The sequence below is a fragment of the Thermobia domestica genome, chromosome 14 (genome assembly GCF_964235325.1).
Source record: "Thermobia domestica chromosome 14, izTheDome1.hap1.1, whole genome shotgun sequence".
In the NCBI taxonomy this organism is placed as follows: domain Eukaryota; kingdom Metazoa; phylum Arthropoda; class Insecta; order Zygentoma; family Lepismatidae; genus Thermobia; species Thermobia domestica.
In genome coordinates this window covers 119,074,997-119,097,121 of record NC_137467.1, presented here as the reverse complement: position 1 = coordinate 119,097,121, position 22,125 = coordinate 119,074,997, and positions in this window count along the sequence as shown.

Here is a 22,125-nt window from a genome sequence, read left to right as displayed (position 1 = left end):
TCTGTACAACTTCTTGTCTCTTAAAAGCAATCTAGTTCTATAATTTTTCATGAGAATGGAAGTGGTTGTAAGTAAAAACTACTTATCGTTTTTCTCGGCAGTAAAATAACATTCCTTCTATAGGCCTACTACATAAACATAGTATCGTGTGTAATTGAACACACAATACTACTTTGGAACCTTCCCAACAAAAATTCCTGGGTGCGCGCCTGCGTTACTCCAACAACTAAACACCGTAAATGCTTTTGAATTATTTGCTAAAAGTTGGACGTAATTTCTGCTTATTAAATTTTGACAAAAATGAGACAGAGAGGCAGGTTCTTATCCTGCATCTAATGCGAATTACTTTCCTGACCGTACTTCTAGCAGAAGTGACATAAAAGTAGCTTTTATGCTCGGTAGTACCTTCTACTGAAGGAGAAGTGAAAATCCCGGTTTGGAATAGTAAAAATTAAATAAGCCAATATATATAATAGTATAATAATGAACTACTTATCTTAATACAAATATTGACACGACGAACTGTTTCACATATTCTCTGATACCATCAGGTTAACAGTGTTGCTAATTCATCTTATCATTATATATTTTTAAAGAGCACTGTCTCAGGCTGTTTTACGTATTTCAAATGTACATGTTAAACGAAAACGTAACAAATCTCACATTTATTACTCGATTTGGCAAACTAAGGAAGCTACAGTACAACAAATATCGAAACTTTAGTCGCTTGTATAGCAGTAGTAACACAAGTGAGAGGAATGGGGCAATGCATATTCAAAGTGCTTTAGTATTTACTACTGTAGTCATGATATGACAGATTTCTAATAAATAGGAACAAAAATACAAGGGATTAAAAATGTAACTTCCTTCAAAAACCTTTATTTCGAAAAACTGCTTAGATAACTAACACACCCAATTGCGTAGAGTGCTTTCAATAAATATGAGGATCATAATATTGTTTATAGCAATTTGATAACTCAGACCATTCTAGAGATATGGTAAATAGATGGTAAAGTTTACAACACTGCATAAACAAACTGTTCCAAACTGTTATGTAATTCCGAAAATTTTTAATTACACGTACCAAAAGGTGTTATTGTAATGCTATAGAAACATAGTAAATCAGAAATTGTTTTAATAAGATTGACAAATACACCGTTTTGAACAATATTTCAAACTTAACCATTTTTTCGCATCTTGGGAATCATATGAGGTATCTAATTACTGTAAACGGCATTATAATCTTTATGACTATTGAAAACTATCTATGTAACTGGTTGTGATACTTATATAAACACTTATTCGAAATAAAGTAGTTCGAAAATAATCAAATTTTCCGTTCCTTGTAACTTCGTTTCTAGTTATTCAAAATATTTCATATGATGCCCTAGTATTCAACAGCATGATACTTAGAATATGCATTACCGTGTCTGTGTCACATGTGTTATTACTGCAGAATTCTATGAAATTTAGTTGCTTTTCGGTGTTCGCCATACTGTAGCATCCTTAGCTTGTAACACTGTTTAATAAGTGTGTAAGTTCTGGTTTTACATGTACATTTTGAATATGTAATAGCTTGGCAGTGCTATTTGAAAGAGAAATTCATGTTAGATTAACAACACTGCTAATCTAGTTGTATTAGAGAGTGTCAACTGTCCCCTTACACTGCCCAACATGATTTTTGCCTCCGGAAAAATAAAAGGTGATTCTGAATAATTTTGGTGCGTAGAAAAGAAAAATTATAAAAATTTCTCGCACATCAGGTCACAGTTTTGAGATATTGCATGACATATATTTTGCTCATACATGTAATTTATTGAAATGAAGAACGTAAAGTAAGACGAGTTAACTGTCAGAAATCGAAGAGTGAAGTTTAAAATACTTTGCCATAAGTTCATTAAGTCTCTAAGAGCCCTCTTATCTCTTGTTTCAAATACATAACAATTATAAGCAGTGTTGCCAACAACGTTAACAATAATGTCACTAAACGTACTACGAAAATTCGTTAGAAACCTTAATCATAATGGAAATAATGCTAGTTTATTCGCTGTACATTTTAAAAGTCGCTAAATCCATAGTTAAACAATGGTAAGCGAAAGAAATCTTGTCTCTAAGATATGTTATAAGATAGCTAGATTTAGCGACAAAATTTCTATATTAGCATCACTGAGGAAACCCTTTAGGTTATGAACATTTCATTAGTTGATCACTCGCACCACATATCACTATGCATTTTTGTTCCTATAGCCCAAAATCTTCGACAGGGTACTGAGTTAGCAGTTTGGTGGTCCTTTAAAAGCGTCTAGGAAACAGAAAAGAAGAAAATTAACAAAGATTTGTCAGGAATTTTGTTAGAATTTTACAAAAACGTGGGTTGCAGTATGAACTTCAAATTCACTTCCTCCTTTCACATCTTGACTTTTTCCCTGACAATTTAGGAGATGTTAGTGATGAACGAGGGGAAAGGTTTCATTAAGACATTTCCCTTATACCAAGAAATACCAAGATCGTAAGGATCATGCAATGATGGGAGACTATTGTTAGTTTCCTCTGCGCGAGAGGGGCCGCGGTGGCTCAATGGTAGAGCGTTCACCTCCGGTACTTGGGGTCCTGAGTTCGATCTCAGCTCGCGCCTTTGTGGTGGACAAACACCGTGCTCTTGGGTTTTCTCGGTGTACTCCCGTTTCCTCCCACTTTCTTCGTTCCACCATTTCACTCATTTCTCATAATCACCGTCTCCTTTAGCCTAACCGACATAACCGTGGGACGTAAAACTCGAAGATTTCATTTTCATTTTCTCTGCGCGAGAGTAAACAGGATTACAGGAGGCAACACAAACGCAAGCGTTTGTAAGGAAGGTAAGAGGCAGGGACGTAAGCAGGAGGTGGTTCCTGGGGATCCGACTTTTGTGTAAATTTAGCCTAATTTTAAAAATTTTAATACAAAATACCCTCATATTGAGTTTGGAACATTCCAAAATAAATTCCTGTGTATGCTACTGATAAGAGGCGTATTTCGTTACAGTATAAAATTATGTAGATATAGCCTTACAAAGAGGGACACTTAATAATGAAATCATCATCAAAAGTTTAAGTAGATATTTCGAAGGTCTTTTATAAACATCTTATCTCCGTGAACCTCAAAGTTTTTCAATTCTTCTCTACGCCATTGTTACGAATGACTGCATGCATATCAATTTACATAATAAGCTGATCTAGAAAGAGAGTTACATGATTTTATAAGTGTGTTAAAAACATAGCGTGACCATGTAACAATCTGTATCGAAATGTTTTAATCTACGTATAATACAGTAGAACTTCGATTATCCGACACAGCTTTTTCTCAGCTTCTGTTCAACCGATCTGCTTCAAATTTTGAGGAACATAACTAGATAACAATAGAGGCTTACTCTCCAAATTTGCTATAAATCGGTTGAATAGGGGCTGAGAAATATTCCGAAAACTGTGTCTGATAATCGAGGTAGTACTGTTTATAATGCGAATAATAAATGTGTTCATATCTTTTGAACCTGGCGCGACAGGGCATTATTATGGTGATTTTCGAAATCAGCATGGCCATTTCCTTAAGAATCACCTATTTTGATCGCGGAGATATAAAAAAAAGTTTTTATTTGTTGGGCAGTGTTATTGATGTTTGCATGGTACAAAATTCCAATGTTTTGTATCTATTAATTAAAAAGTTACAATTGAGTATCAAGATAAATAATGACTCCTGTATCTCCCTCCCTGTCCCAAAATTCCCTCTTCCAAAATTCGTGTATAAAATTCATGTTTATGTTTCATGTGTTGCATGGAAATAGTAAGTCCTAGGAAAATGAAATTTAATGAGATTCTAGGTGAAGATCCGAAGTTTGGTGTGACACTAAAGCAAAGTCAAAGATGTCAAGAAATAATGAGTTACAGAGTCAAAGATCAAATGCGATTTGTTCTTCTTATAGGTTTTTAATAAAATCTGGTATGATATGAGACTTTTCGAAGTATCAATCTCTAACCGCAGAAATTGACACACACACACACACACACACACACATATATATATATATATATATATATATATATATATATATATATATATATATATATATATATATACAATTTCCTAAGGTGTGGCACTGTAACCTTTGACTTCACGTTACTAGCAAGTCAGCACGACTTCTTGTCACTGTCTCATTTCAGCAAGGTTTCACAACAAATTAATTCAACAGAACAAAATACAACAGTGTGACATTTTAACATATTAAAATAATTTAATCGAATATCAATTCAACATGCAGGTGAAGGGCCAACCCACGACTAGTCTACAGGTAGAAAGAAGGTTAGCAATGTCAAGAGAAGTAAAAGATCACGAAGTATATATACTGTATATGTCCTATTTCAAATAATAAATAGTACGAATATGCTCGACTAAAGGAATAATATATAGATTATGTTACAAGATCGAATCAAAAACAATCCATTAGTTGAATAGAAAAATGTGAGACCTGACCTCTACCAGATCACCTGTGACTGCTTGGAATAGTAAATTCTCTATATTGATAATTTAATCTTGTTATATGTAATTCAACTATAAATATATGACTTATCTATAGTTTAGTATAATACTAAGAATAATATCAAAAGAACTCAAAAGACGTTAAGCTTATGTGTTGTACTTCAAACAACAACAAATACCAAGATACGATTGATATAACAGTAAATGGATCATATATGGTGATTGAGCACAAAAGTAATATTTCCGTAAATTGGTAATTCTGTTCCCTGACCTCTACCAAGTTACTTCTGACCTTCGTTGGAATCACGATCAAATCAATAGCGTACTATTTGAAATACTCAATTGAATGGCGATCCGTCCATTCACGTCCGTTCGCTATCCCTATTGCACTTCCGACGCCCCTGGTGTCCCGACCCTCAAGTTGAGAAATCCCACTGTATGTCAATGTATACATTGTTTAAACGGACAATAAAGCTTTTACTCATCAATATTTTATGTATGAAGGGAGAGTAGGTAAAATAATATTGCATAATACGGAATACTGTATGTTTGTAGATATACCGAACTGGATAGGGCAATTAAATACTTGAGACTGGATATTTCGCATTGTGTGAGCCACGAGGGATTCACTATTTACTTCAGGGTGTCTATCATCGATATACCACTAAGCTGGAGAGGAGATCCAAAGCAAATAACAAGCCGCTCCCACCAGGAAGAACTGGAAGCTCGTTCCTTTTTTTTTTTCGCTTGAAGAGAGAGACAGCATACTGGGTACATGTCAGTAAACAACTGGAAAGAACAATGTTAAACATTGATAACATGGTTTCCAACCTAAAAACAAACATATTTCTCAACGAATAATTAATATCCATTTTAGGCAATAATAAGTATTAGTATTTTTCAAAATTCTTTTTCGTGTCAATTTTCATTCCTAGAAATAATATATTAAACTTACTTCTGCTGACTATTTGACAATTCGTATAGCCTTTATAAATTATGGTGCCTACTTTTAAGCCGAGGACAATGTCTTCGTTGTTCAATTAAAAACACACCAAAAAGGCTTTTTGCTTCATTTGTTTTTTGTTTTTATTTTAGCCTGGGGCATTGCAGAACACGTTACATATGGTTTAACGCCTTTCTGCGTCTATATATAGGGTGTGATGACGTTTTAACTTTAAAAGAATATTTTTCTTAAGTCTATTTCTATTATTTTTGGCGGACTTACTTTTGCAAAGATTGAAATTGAAATTGTTCACAGAAGATTGAAATTGTGCACAAAATTCAGTGCACAACTTACTTTTTTAAAAGATTTTTCCTATCTCTGCGTTAAAACAGGGAGGTTCAGAGGAGCAAAAATGTAAAAAGAGATCTGGATGTGAGAACGGTTGTTGACTGAGTGTCCACTAAATTGCATGGGAGTTCATTCCTATTGACTAATGTCATCATTTTTTTATACCAAGATTCCTGGATGCAGGATGTATCTCGCACGAAATCTGAAAGATACTCATGTCACAATCAGAAGATAATTGAAAGAAACAACCCTCAGCAATCGGGCATTTCTAACCGGACCTATCGCAGGAAATGAATCACGGTCTAACAGGTATGATCCCGAAACCAAGGTAATGACATTCTGGTGAAAGTCACCTGGGTCCTAGAAAAGCAAAAAGGCTTGATGAGTCCAATCATGGGTAAAAGTACCCTAGTTTATGTGTTGGTGACATATTCAGGATCGTACATCACGAATTTATAGCACGTGGCTAAACTGTCAACATGGAGGCCTATACAGCTGAGTTACAAGGGTTACGAGAGTACTTTTATCATAAAGTTCAAGCTGGCGACTGAACAATGAGGTTTGTAACCATTGTAGTCCAGATGAACAATGTCATCTGGACAATGTTAAGCGTCACACTTCAGGAATAATGTCCAACTTCAAAAACATCATGTCTTACACCATTCCTTATTGCGTGTAATTTTATCCTGTTCCATATACTGAAATCCTCCTTCAAGAGGGACCTATTTGACAACATACAAAGCATGCAGAATAACAGAATACTAGTATATTTCACAACAGGTGTTTCAGGTCTCCTTCCGACAATGGTGATAACACTGGAATAGGATATAGGTGCAAGAGGAAAGTACTGTGAAGAACACAAGCACGCAAAAATAGTAAGTCATCCCTATTTTCTACAGTATTAATTCAGAAAATTAATGAACGGACTTTGTACTTGATTCTAATTTGAATTTGTTTTCGCTTCAGTTTCCAATTTTTTGCTTCTTAATATTCTTTGATAACTGAAGGAAAAAGAACTATCTCACTTCAACCATACTGTTCTGCGTTCATGATATTCCATTACATTGCTATATTCATTCGCTAGCACTTGCTGTAGGGCAGAAAGTGCACGTATAAAATATTAAAATATTGCATATGTAAGTTGAGCAGGAAAGCTATCATCTTTCGTGGTTTACGGAAAATTATGCAGATTAACGGATTTTGTAAATTTAAAAGCAATCATACTTTATTGTGTATTTAATTTATTATTTGCATTTGTGTTATTAAATATCAGTAAATAGTTAAGTAACATGTTAATTGAATTTGTTTTAGAATTAGAAGTTGATACTAAGTTATTGTAGTATTAAATTTTTAATGGATACACCCTTTGTTTGAAATAGACAATAAGTAGACATACGAGATTACCCGCTTTCACCTGGTACCAGCCATTTTGGTAGCGTTGCCAACTGGACGGTGTTTTTGTCAATCCAACTACATATTTCAAGTTTTAAAATATAATTATACTTCATAATATTTAAGGAATATGAGCAGGTGGACATAATTTTAATTTTCAAAGTTGGCAATCCTACGATTTTCTTTTCCCGTTTTGTTATTGACAATACAAAAGAAGTTCTGAGTGAGTGATAAACAATCAGGACAAACTGTTTGATCTAGAAACTTCAAATTTATGACGTAAGGCACTATTAAGGGAGGATATTTGGACATTCGACGAAGGTGAAAATAGGATGGCAATTATATTTAAATATAAATATCTCAGAATGTCTGAAAATTATAGAATTAAATTAGTATATGTACTTCTTATTTAAAATAATTAGACCGTTTTTTATATTTGATCTAGAAGAAAAGGAAAGAGGCGAGAAGGAAAAAGGGGCGGGATTTACAATTATTATAATTAGATGGTCATAGCCCGGAATCAAGTTTCTGGTTGCGGATCAACTGCCAGGGAAGGCGTACACTGATGTGCGAAAACAGAAAATAAAATGGGTAGTGATAGAATATATCGGTAGCAGCAGTTAGTGTCTAATTGGGAAACCATATTGGTCGGTAGCATAACGGAAGGGATTGAAGGAAATAAGGTGCAAGATAACAAATTAGGACAGGTTAAAGACAGATTAACTCAGGAGATTATTAATAGAGAAGGAGCTCAGGACTGGACTACGCTTAATGAATTTACAGTGGACACTCTCATCAATGAACCATTAAGGTAGCGGCAGAGTGAACACCAAAATTGAGAGGATGTATAAGGACTTAGGACAGAAGGAAGAGTTTAGCAAAAGCGAGAAATGATCTCAGGTTGCAAGTTGGTGATTGTATGTCGAATTGTGATGAGCGGGAAGATAAATTATGGAGGCTTAATGAAATGATAGAAGAATTAGAGGGGGGAAAAGTCCCCGGAGCAATAAAACAATAAACGGAAAGATTCCCCATGTACAAGAAGAAGAGTTATAAGAAAAAAACTATTCAAGAGAGAAAGAATCATCAAAGAATTGACTTTGAAGACGAATCAGTAGAGGAGATTAGGATATGGTTGGGAAAGAGAAAGAAAAGGCAAATAATTTAAATAATATTGTATTGGATTTCGACTTCAAGGAGAAGTGTTGTGTAAGCAAGTTATGAAACTGGAGTTCGAGATAGATAAGTGGGATAAACAGATAGAGTTAAATCGGTCGATATAGAAATAGCGAAGAAATGAATAGAAATGCCATAGAAGGAAGACGATAATGGATACTTAGTATGGTTGATGGAAAACGTAACATCACAGATACAGGGTGAAAATGAAGATAAAGAGAAACGAAGGGCAAGCGATGATGATCAGGAAGCCTAAACGTCAGTTAAATAGATCAGGAGATATCAGATATCGGAATAGATTTGTTAGTGGATAAGATAACGGTTGAAAATGTAAAGGATCATCCAGATGAAAGTATGGAAATATACAAGATAAATTATCTTATTGATACGTATGGGCCACAGATCAAGAGAATATACATAGGATAAATGAATTGATTATGTGTAATTTCTCTAGGAGAAATAATAGGACAAAATGAATAATATAAGTAATAGAACAAGGGTAAGTAGGAAAGTTACTGAATATGCTCAAAGTCAGCAATTGTTTGTTAAGTACTTCGTAAACTAGTGGAGCGTGTAATAGATGGAAGGATAGAGGGGGGTATAGATGTCGAAACTCCTGTTTAAATATTAGTATCGTACTAAGAAAATTATACCAAAAGTTATAGTCGAGAAAAGGCAAATAATTAGTAGAATTTAAGAGTAGACTTAAAAGAGTGTGTCAGATATTTGAAATATAGTAACGGAAGAAGAGCGAAGAATATTCGATGAACTAGAAATCGTACATTCCCAGGTTTATAAAATATAAAACGTAGCAACATGATGGGGAAGTTAAATATAGAATTTAGCCAAATTCTTCAATTTAATTTTACGAAGTGGAATTATTCCAAAAGAATGTACACAGAACAGGATAGTACTCACCCCGAAACAGGAGTGTGATCTTAATTCACCCGACAGTTGGAGACGAATCACAATAGGATCATTACTTACGCTAATCCTCACTCGTATATTAAGTAATAGGTAACAAGAAGTGGTAGAATTGTCTCATACTCAAAAGAAATTTCGGAAAGAGGAAAACACATGATCCAACTACTTTTTCTGCGAATGATTAAGAGGGCGAAGAAACTAAGTGGATTTTCTGTTTCTAGACACATTCGCAAAGCCTTCAACTCTACCAAATGACTCTATTATAATAAAGGAAATGATAAAATGAGGAATTTGATGGGAACTGGTAGAAGTCATCAGGATAATCATACCATTATCGAGGATCATGGAGTGGAGTTGCGGACTCTGAGAGGAGTCAAGCAATGCAATCCTTTTATCTTCATGTCGTAATGGATGAACTCCACAGGTTAGAATGTTTTCAAGGGAGTTTTATGATCGGAGATTTTAAGGTAGGAGTTTTGTCTTATGTGAGGATCTGTTGTTAGTATTCGACACTCCCAAGTATATACGAGAGATTAAATTATGTCCACGATTTTTTTGGATAATCAGGATATGCAGTTATCAGTAGGGAATTGTTCAATACTTCAGATTGTAGCAAAGGGTAAATCTGAGTTTTTCAACAATCTGAAAGTCGGGATAGATGAGGAATAGATCAAACCCCTTGACATGGTCGAAGGTTTCAAATATTTGGAGTGTTATTTCACCATTCATAGAAGTAAATATGCTGATTTCATCGAAGAGTATTTGGAATTAACATTAACCCGATGAAGTAGAACCCTGCTCAAACCAAACCAGGAGGTTATTCTATTACCATCTTATTTGTTACGATGCTTTATTACAACTGAAGGTCTCATAAGTAAGTAAATCAGTGTTGGAATCACTAGATAGGGTAATTCGTAATTTCCCCGAGAGCATTCTACGTCTTCCGACTTCCATTACGAATGGTATAATCAATTCTACGAAAAGGGATTAGATCTGGACATTCCATATGTGTTGAATATAGTCAGATGCACTATATAAGGAAATGAGCTACTACTATTGTGTTGTAACGAATTTTTGCATTGCCAATTTTCGAGTGGCATAATTAAAGCAAACAACGGAACGCTACTAAATAGAGCCAAGTTTCGCTAAATTTTGACAGGGATGAGCAGCTGTAAGTATTGCAGTTAAACAGGATGTAGAGAGGTATGTGGATAACGTATTTTGGTTCACCACAATATGGCAAATTTCTTGCTTATTTCTGTTTCCTGCTTTGCTTTGGCTAATCTCGTACAAATATATGTAAATTTTAATTGATTCTTCAGTTGTTGTGTGCATTCTAATTCATCTTTAAAATTCGAAATATTTATATCTTGTTTTCTCATCGCCGCATCTCCCGATGACCGGAATTTTCGCCTCTACTATCGTATGTCCAATTTCGTCAGGTCAGTCCACTCTTTTGGTCTTGGCCCCGACTTTCTCTTGACTGAAGTCGGAGCACAAGAATATCCCTACTTATTCTTAAGCAGTCAGTTGTTTTACTTCATACAGTCATTGAAATTTTTCCTTAAAAATTATAAGATGTATTAGTAACATCATCATAGGTATTCTGCCATTATTGGCAGATCACTTGCGGGAATCTTCAATGTTCCACGGTCTTCCACTTACCTCTTCGTCTTCACGTAAGATTGTTTTGTTTTGATGTCGTCCATCAATTATAACCTCCTTCGCCCCCTCCCTCTCTTTCCTGCCACCATACCCTCTAGCACTTCTCTCAAAATACAGGTCCTTTTTAGACAATGTCCCAACCAGTTTCTCTTCTTCTTCTCAATAATATCTAAAACTCTTTTCCACCACTATTTCTAACATTCTCATTACTTTTCTGCTTGACCCAACTAATTCTCTCCATTTTTCTCTACACATACGTTTACAAACTTTTCAATCATTTTAAATCATTTTTGCATAATGTTTATGTTTCTGACCCATACAGTGCAATACTCCACACGAAGAATTTTATGAGTCTTTTTCTCAACCCTTTACTCAAGATTCTTCGTCCTAAGGATTATATCACTATTTCCATTATTGCTTTTATTTACGTTTACACTTCATACCAACACTAATAATACACAGGTATCAGAAACTAGTCATCTGTTCTATTTTCCCCCTCTTATTTCTATATTTGACAGCTACCTTTTCGTTCCAATCAGTGGCGTAACAAGGCCAGGCGGGGCCCCGGGGCAGAAGTTTGGCTAGGGGGTGTCCTCAGAAAAAGTAAAATGTTGGTCATATAATCACCTTTTTATTTTTGACATCATTTAACAGTACCTTTTTGAGGTATATGTTTTAATATCATTTATACTTTTTAAGTTGCATATTGTTTGTAAAATTATATTTTTTAACCAGACAGAAGAAAAGATAACCTTAGTCCTGGGAAATTCATATAAATAAATAAATTTAAATAAAGTATTATAATAATGTTCCAATTTTTTAAAATTAATTACTTTTGAAGCAGGATAAAATAACTTAAAACTTGCTAGACGTTTTCAGCATTTAGAACCCGTTTTTTATGAACAACATAATGTAAATTATACTAATAAAACATCAAATATAGGATTTGTGGTCAACTTAATATTACAAATATTTTGCAGTCTGTACAATATATAAAATTTGTGTTGTAGCTATAATATAGGCTTATATCATTGAATATTACAAAGAAGCCAGAATGGAAAATTGTTGTTAAATTACAAAATATTACGCTACTTGTGGAAGAAACAAATAGTTGCAAACATGAAATACACCCATCAAACATATATACAGTACTAAAATTATTGTAATAACATGTAAATTAACAATAGTGCTTTCACAAACATATTATTTAGCTAGCGATGATGACAATTTAATACTCAAATTCTTCAAAAGCTATTTAAGAATAGCAGTTGAAAGACATATACAGAAAGATCATTCGAAAGCTTTTGCTTCCTTTGTAAGCTTGCTCCTGTTTTGTTGTTCACTAAAGTGATGAAGGAAGCAGTAGCTTCCGAAACATCTTTTTGTATATGTCTTTCAACTGCGGTGTTTTCATAGTTTTGGAAGTTCAAGTATTAATAGGGCTTTCAATTTACTTGAAAGGTCTCTTTCTTGCCTTCTTGTCAGCAAATGCATAAATTATTTTAGAAAAATTTAATTGTTTTACCGTGTGGTTTTCAATTGAAAGCAATTCTATCCCAGAAAATTGTTCTTAACTTATCACCCCATACAGATTAATGGCCATTTTACACGATATATTTAACAATAACAACAAAGGAAAGGATTTGGGCAGATATTGGTCAGGTTCTGTTTACTAGGTATCGTCCTGGAATTTGACTGAGAGTACTGAGTGAAACCCTAATCAGAATAATCGGCAACGGGATTCGAATCCACGACCTCCCGAATGTGAAGCATTGTCAACGACGTTAAGTATTTGCCCTTTTTTCTAACATAGTCATGTGCTCCTCTGTTTAATTCTTTATTTACCAGAAGCTAATGAAAAATAACACCTCATATTTTCTGGAACAGTCCTAAGAAAAAAATCAATCTTCATATGTTTCCTCTTCAACTCGTTTTCTCTTTCTTTTTTCTACGCTTTGCTGCAAACTTAGTTTACCCATCATTTAGCAATAATTTCGCACCATCTAAACATATCAAAATTGAACCACGAAATGCGTCCATTAACATTTATTACTCATCTAGGGTTCAGCGATGCATGGACTCTTGTGGAAACCACATTAAAAAAAAAAAAAAAAAAAAAAAAAAAAAAAAAAAAACTAGCTAATTGCATAATTACAAACTCCAGGACATTTTGCAGCACGCTTTAATATCTACAAGTTTTAGAAAAAAAAGAGATTAACTTAGCTGACTCAGAGGTTCGCGGTCAGAGTGTGCAGACTGCAGGAGGCATTGACCTCGACATGATAAAACTACTTTTAGATGCTGACATTACAGGTGTGTGCTGACAATAACCCCTCGTCCCTGGCGAAGGGTGGAACGAGGAAATCCTTGGTAAAAATCAATCCGGAAAGCAACAAACCATAAAATAGTCTCTCTTTCTCGTTTAAATCCCGGCTCCTGCTGCTGTTATTTCAAGGAGCTTATTCCAAGTAAATAGCATGTTTATTTTCATTCAACTTGACACACATCACGGGTAGTCTTGATTGAGGAGAAGAGAAAAAAGTTGTCATCACGTACTGAGCAGGGAGGTCGGGAAAAGTAGCATCATTATCACGTTTTTTCAGTATATATATATATATTGTTTTCCCAAGATACTTCCTGTGACAGACTGAATTTCGCATTTGCGTTTTTCATTTACTTCCATGGACCCGGGGCCCTGAGGCACCGCTCAGGCAGCCCCGGTGTATTTACGCCACTAGTTCCAATCATTATGGCTTTTTAAAAAAAGATTTGAAGAGTCCAGGGGAAAAAGGTTGATGTCCACTTTTGGGCAAAATTTAGATTTTGATGCCATCTTATAGAGCACGCTGAGTAGTTTGATTCAATATATCAAAAAAGGGGGAAAGGTTTACAGTTAGCCTGCTATAGCCGTTTATAATGTCCCTGTAAAATGAAAGAAGGGGGTATGGTCATCACTTACAGTGGAAAAGGGGGATGTCGACTTTTAGACAAAATTTCGATTTTCATGCCATTTTGTTCTGTCACGGACATGCGTGCAATACAGGTATATTCAATGAATTAATATATACTAAATGACCTAAAAATATATCACTCTTGCCCCAGAACCTGATTTTTAACATTCTAATGTCGTCAAATTTGCTCAGGGAACTGCACTCTTCCGTAAGCAATGTCAGATAGTCGTTGAAATGACATTGACTATCAGGTCAATAAGATCAATGAACCTTTATACCCCACTTGTTCTCCTTGTTCTACTCTCCTATTCTTGATACTGATTCGAGAATAAAAGTACATTTCCAAAATTTTCGTTGCGTGATAAAGTATCAGATTTAGTCGGTTGAGAGCAGTTTGAATAGCATGCTGTGATCAACACTAGTGTGATTTACAAGATCTTTTCCTCTTTTTTAAAGGGAAGTTGCCTATCTCGGAAGAAAAGGGGCAGATTCCGCAAGTTAAGGGTCTTATACAGCCCCGATGCTCAAAGCTTCTATAATGAACTCCCAAAGAAGTAATTAGCGGAGTAAATGAGAATAAAAACGACAAAGGAAGAAAACAATCTATTTTTAATAATATTGTTTATAATTACTTAAAACAATCGCCTCTTTTTTTCCATTGTTTTGATTGCAATAGTCCCCTTTTTCCCCAGTACAAACCAATCTCATGTCAGTTTTTTTTTTGTATTCTTTTACTTACAATAATACGCGTTGAACATAAGATTTTGCACGCTAGTTTCCAATATAACAACAAACTTGTAAACCAAATTTGAACCGTTTGCATGATTAGTTTAGGAATATAAATGTTTTGAACTCGAAGAATCGTTTCCTGAAAAATTAGTAACAATGGACAATGGGAGTCCGTCTTTTCCCCCTGAACTCCCAATGAATTTATTTTCATTTCATATTCTTCACATCCCCTTCCGAAAAATTTTATAACATCTTATTGATTTTCTTCTTAGATTCCGCCACAACTGCCATATCATCTGCTAACCGTATATATCTAATCGTTCTACCTCCTACCGAAATACCATTTTCATTATGTAAACTCTCTTCATTATCATCTTTAATATCAATAACTTAATGTAATTGGTAATGCGTATAATCTAATGGATAAATAATCCATAATTGTCATGTTTTAATTACCTAACGTTCAGTCGGAAAGATTCAGAAAAATGTCCTGATTTAAGGCTCTAAAAATGTAGTGAATCTACAAAATGGTAAAATAATTGACTGTATTGTTTAAAAAGTTTTGAAAGGCAGAACAGTGTATGTATTGGATGTATTTAGGTTATTTATTGTTTAATTTTATTATTGTAGATAATATTAATAATATTATGATTTATAATAATATTTTGATAAGGCGGATTCTGTATTTACAGTGGAAAAGTATTAAACTCTAGGTATTCCTGCACACAGTGCAACCATTGAAAGAGTGTTTTCTATGTTAATGTGTAGGCTTAGATGGATGAGAGAATTAACTTGAAGTTAACACTGTAAATTGATATCAATATGTTTGTATAACTTGAAACACATAACATGTACAGATAACTATGAAATGATAGTATAGTTTTATAACATATATCCTGAAGAAAGTTAAAGATAGCGAAATATTTGCGAAAATCTTGTCAAATATATATTCTTCAAACGTTTCCTGCTTCTAACATTGGAAAGGTACCTTAATTGTAAAGAAACTAATTTGACAGGGAAAGTAATATCTAATGTTAACTTAGAAACAGCAATGGGCTGCTGTATGAGCTGGGACAATAACTATCATAAATAGGGATAACTGTCATTTGAGAAAGTACTGATTTATGCATCTTAATTTGATTAATATTGGTATCTATATAGAGCTAGAACTACAACAAAACTTACAGTTCTATTGTTGAGTCAAGAATGATCTAAGAAATATGGACAAGATTTTTGTCACTAAACTCTTTTCAAACAATTTAACAATAAAAAATTAGGTCTTATTTCGAAGAGGAAGAGGGAATTTGAAAGTGATTTGCAAGAGATTAATACTCAAAATTATAATAATTGCTTAATAACTATTAACTGATTTGTGTACTTTTATGTGCTATTTCTTATGATAGGCCACTGCTAGGATTTATATAATGTTACATAAGGCGCGTAAGCCTGATGGCCGGCTTTCGATTCCTGAATTGTGAACTCCGCGCTCCTTGTGGAGAACGTGGAGGCCTTGTTGGAACGGAGGAGATTGGGAATGACTGTATAGGGAAACGAATTACTTACTCATGTTAAGTCTGGTTAGCATAGGAATCTAGCCGGCTGAATTCGACAGAAGGGGCTTCAGAGCTGAGGAAATTATGCATAAATAATTAAAATAAACCGTACATTGTATAACAAAATGGTTACAAACAAGGAAGTGAAAAATAATGAAAGAAAGAAATATATAAAATGTGTAATATCAAAAAGATCCTTGGCGAAGCATTTCTGTAGCGAATAAAAGCTGGTAGGATTAGTCGTCTGGCCACCAGGTGGAAACGCGGCGCTAGTGTTGCTTGCTTAGAAGCTCTCCCCCTTCCACCTCCAACCACTCTTTGTGGTTTTCCTCTCCTTTCCTCCACTCCTCTGTTCTGCGTTGGAGTTCTCCCCTCCACCTCATCCCACTGCTCCCGACCTTGAACAGGTGCTATATAAGGAGTCGGAAACGGCCTTGATCAGTTCCGTTCAGATCTGATCTCGAATTTTTACTCTGATGGGACAACACAGTTAGAGAAGAGTTAATGTGCAGTGAAGAAACTGAGTTGAACGAGCATCATTTGAAGACAGAAGAAATAAGATCTTCAAGCACGAAGAAAGAAGATAGGCATTCCGGGAAGACGTTGCGGTGTCAACGAGGAATTGACGTGAGAAAAAAAGGATTATATTTCCTTTGCAAAAGAGAAAACTGTTACTCAAAATAAAGATTGCTCTCAGAACACCTACACACACTGCTTCCTGGAGAAATATTCATTGTTTTCCGTTAGCTGGACCCCCTATTGTGCGTCAAGCTTCGAGCTGGGTGTATAGGTGGCGACAGCCGGCAGACGGGAATGCAACACTATCTCTTTGAGAGAGCATTAGAGTGGCATATTACACTAAATTAGAGAAACCAAACCCTGCAAAACTCAAATTAAAAGACCGGCTCTTTCTAGAGCCATGCCCAGACCTAGGAAGAAGACGCCGACGAGATGACCGGCAGAGGGAGAGGAAGAAGATGATGTAGTCACAGTCACTGAAGAAACCAGCCTTCAGACACATTCTTGAAAGTTGACCCAGTAACAATAGAGAAGACCTTCTAAGGAGGCACTGTAGCCTATCTTAACAACAGAGTTATCTGTCTGAGAATAGTCAAAAAAGAGTTCCATGTAATACAAGTGGAAGACACTATATACAGAGTGTATTTCAAATCGGAAACTACAAGAGACAGATTCCTGAAAATTTTTCATGACTTAGACTTCGGCTCGAAGGCTAAAATCCTGGAAAACCATAATGAGACCAAATCGAGAGAAGATGCCCATTCGTCGAAACCCAAACTAATCGTTCCCTCACAGACAGAGAAATCTGAGGACACACAGGTAAAAAAAATCTTCCTGCTTTTATAAGGGTCACACAAACATACAGGTGAAAACCAAAACACCGAGGTGAAGAAACTATACACAAATAAGAAACCTGGCCCATATGAGGACCATGAAGCATGTCTCCAAGATGAGAATACCCTTAGCAGTCATAAGGAAAGGAATGACTTCTAAGTCGTGAAAAGAAGAAACAGAAGAGGAAAGGAAGCACAAGAAAATGCTGAAGCCTCACAAATAGAAGAAAGAAGAAAACCAAGACGTGAGTCAACTTTCACGTGAGTAATCAAAGGCGATATCAGCGAAATAAAAACAGCCCTCAAAAAGGAAAACATCCAGTTCATCAACATCATTCGTACCCAGACAACAAGAGGACCAGCACCAATGCTGAGATTATTTTCGAAGAACGCAGATGATGTGAACCGCCTAACATACTATGGACTGAAAACTCAAGACAACCACTTCAAAGTAGAAAATTTAAAACTCCAGCTGAGACCGATGCCGTCCTGGAATTGCTACCAGTACGGCAATTGACACCTCCAGTGCACAGCTCAACGTGTTTGCTTCCGGTGTGGTAATATACATAAAGAAAGTTGTGGGAAGCCAATAAACAAGAGCTTTTGCGCTACATGCAAATCTAGTAACCACAGAACTGGAAGCAGCAACTGCCCATTCAGACCGAAGGTCATTAACCAACAGGGAATCAGAAACATCACCTTCGAAACAGAAACCAAATCAAACATCTCTTCTGGCCCTTCTCAGAGCCAACACAACAATAGTCAAGAAATCTCGCCAGAAATGGACCAACAACAACCAAATACGACAGAAGAAACAGCAAGGAAGTAATCGAAGCAGCAACCCACCAAATCATAACATGGTTTACAACCGTATTAACAATTTCCACCCCACTGAAAGAACACCATAGGATGTTGAGTGGAATACAATTGGCCACCAAAAAGTCTTCGGAGAAACAATAAACGCTTTAACCACTACTACAGGAGACCTTCACATCACGAAAGCAACATATACACAAAAGATCAAGGAGAAAACACCTATACCTAACAAAGCAAGCATTCAAACCATCCCGGAAGTACATCTTCAACATACAGACAGTAGAAGCAGCGAAATAAAAAACCAGGGGAGGAAGTAGCTGCAGTCTGCAAACTGATGACGACTCAAGAACAGACAATGGACCATGAGGTGGACAAATTTGAATGTTAAAAAATAACAGATATCCCCACTAACAAAACACCTCCCGAATACAGACAACACAGATTAGTCCAATCTAACATATTCCGATAGGTCTTTATAATTTAATTTAACAGATAAATTAATGATTTATGATTACAGACACTTTTACATGGATTTTTGCCACGCTTCTAAAGTGGTTTTGGCATATAAATACTATTGCATGCAGCATGTCCGATACATTGTTTTTTTTTCCTGGTTTGCAGTTTTTTATCCCTCTATCAAAACATACTAAATCTTCTCTGGCGCTTCCCTGTCTTCTTGTCTACCCTTCTTTCTTTCTATCATATACTTTAATTACAGACCCGTGTGTAAATGTCTACCGAATAGATAGAAACCGCGACACCCAGTCACCGACAGCAGCTTTAGTTGAATGTTGGTTGAAGCCTTTCCATCGCGGGCTTTCCCGAGGGGAGTCCTTATTTTTAACTTTTCTATTTCTGTTTCTTGATCAGTTCCGGTCTTCACTTTTTCATCAACCTTTAAGACGAGTAGACGTGCTCGAGAAGTCTCCGACTAGTCAGGTATGACTGAACTTAGCTGCTGCGCTGAGTTTTTCTGCAACATTTAGTTCGGACCTAACAAGAATCGGCGGACAGCCTCGCCCTTCACATAGCCTGGGTCAGACAGACTACTATGTCCCTTCGGTCTAGTTTGAATCGCTTTGGCCTCTTTCAACTTGTTTTCTGTTTCTTCTCTCTTTTATGACTTTTATTTTTTTCGCGATTTTGAACAACAAGTTAGAGGAATAGTTGACGCGTGGACATATATGAAACTTAGTCGTTTGAAATAGTCAGAGTAAATGATAGACTTTAGCGTTGTTAGACTAAGTAATCATGACACTTGTAAGAATCTAGTATTTCTTCCATTAAAAGTTTCCTCTCTTGTACTCGTTCTGTATACTATGCTATTATTGTAATAAACTCTCCTATTCTGAAATTTCTCTCTTCATTGAACTTCTTCAGCAGTAGAACGAATACAGGATAGATCCAAGTACAGACAATAAATATCTGAGTGATATTTAAGTGAAATAAATGTTAAGATCATCACCCATAGATAGATACACTGCCGTCATCATAGACACACCTCCAGCTTTGCTCCGTTAACAACCATACATTCCTGCAACCTCCTGCGAAATCTATGAATGCTATTCCGTCTGGCGTCATCTGAAATGTCATCGGTCAGTTCACTAATCTTAGCCTTCAGTTTCTGCAAGTCCTTTGGTTTTTCCGCATACATCTGTGTCTTAATGTGACCCCATAACCAAAAGTCACAGGGACCAACTCAGGGGACCTGAGAGGCCAAGGTGTGGGGTCTCTATATCCAATTCATCTGCCATGTAGCTCACGATCACCGTAGTCCCTGACGACTTGTGCAAAATGTGGAGAAAGGAAGAATTCTTACTCTTGCTGGTAATGGATGCGATCCGTAAATCCCAACTTATCCAATTGGGAATCAGGATACTTTTATAATAATAATAATAATAATAATAATAAAATAATAATAATAATAATAATAATAATAACTTTATTTTCAGTGCCGTGAACAGCTCATTGGCAAAAATACAGCACTATGTTAAGACTATTATACAATCATTTAAAACAGACCAGAAAATTTGTGATATAGAATGAATATTAGTAGGTTAAGACCCTTGTCAGAAGTTTAATATATTCACATTACAAGATTAAAGCTGATTATAAAATAAGATTAAAATAGATACAGTTAATATCATAAAATTAAAGTTTCATTTAACTATCGTTAAAATAATGAGTCAACTTTGCTTAAAATTTCATATCTTCTATGTAAAAGATCCTGGTTACCTATTGTCACATTTCCACATAAAATATTGGTTCTTTGAATAAAATGTTATAAAAAAGATATTCTGAAGATATATAATAATAATAAAATGAAGGCCCTTGTCGTGAAGTTAAAACAGATTAATCTTTGGAAAAAAATATAATTAAATAAAATAATTGCTCTATTGTTTCTCCCAACATATGTTCATTTTAAACTGTTATAAGACATTGTCACTCTTTTCAATATTTCGCGTTTTGAATTTAGTGCTACCAATGTTGACTGACTTCTTACACTATAACACGGCACTCTTATTCCTATATTTTCCAAGCAGTAATCGCTACTATATTTATTATCCAATACCATTTGAATAAAGTATTTATCCATAAAATTTCTTCTTTCTGCTAGAGATTGAAGTCCCCAAAAAGTTAACCAATATTCATACTCATGTGAATAGTAGTCCTTTTTCATTTTATAACATAGTAATCGTATAAAACATTTCTGTACTGCTTCAAGTTTGTTAATAAGTATATTAGACAAGCTGTTCCAAACGACTGAACCAAATTCAAGTTTGGATCTAACAAGTGTCTTATATAAGTACACATAAGAACTACCATTTAAAAAATCAGGCCATTGATTAAAGATAAAACCTATGGTTTTTCTCGTTGCTTGTACTAAATCATTTATGTGATTACTAAATTTCAATTGTCTGTCATAAATAATACCAAGATCTTTAATTTGTTCTACTTTGTTTATTCTTACTCCATGAATTTTATATTTACTGACAAAGTATTGTGTTTTATTAGTAAATGTCATATATCTAGTTTTTCCAGAGTTAATAGTTAATAAATTATTCTCGCACCAATGGTTTACTGCATCTAAGTCTTTCTGCAGGAGATAATTATCATACTCATTATTAACTATTCTAAAGAGCTTTATGTCGTCTGCGTATAATAGTATTTTTGAATACCTTACTTTTCCTGGTAGGTCATTGATGAATAGAGAAAAAAGAAGCGGACCCAGGGGAGACCCTTGAGGTATTCCCTTCCCTATTTGACCTTGAGAAGATGTTACCTTGCCAATTTTTACCTTAAATGTTCTATTTGATAAGTAACTTTCAAACCATTTAATATAAGACGGTGATAGGCCAATGTTTGATAATTTATTCAGAAGTAATTTATGATCAATAGAGTCAAAGGCCTTTGACATATCAATATATATAACATCAACCTGTAAATTACTTGTTAGTGCAAAGTACGTAAAATCTGTAAAATGAATGAGATTCGTTGCAATCGATCTACCTTTATGAAAACCATGTTGCGTATCACTTAAAATATTCTTTACATTAAAATATAAATGTTGGTGTACGATTAATTCAAAAATCTTAGAGAATGCACTTACCAAACTAATAGGCCTATAATTTTTAACATCATATCTATCACCAGATTTGTATATTGGCACAACATATATTTGCTTCCATTTTGAAGGAAATACTCCAGTCTTTAACGATGTGTTACATATAATAGCTAAATTTGACGCTATTTCATTACTACAG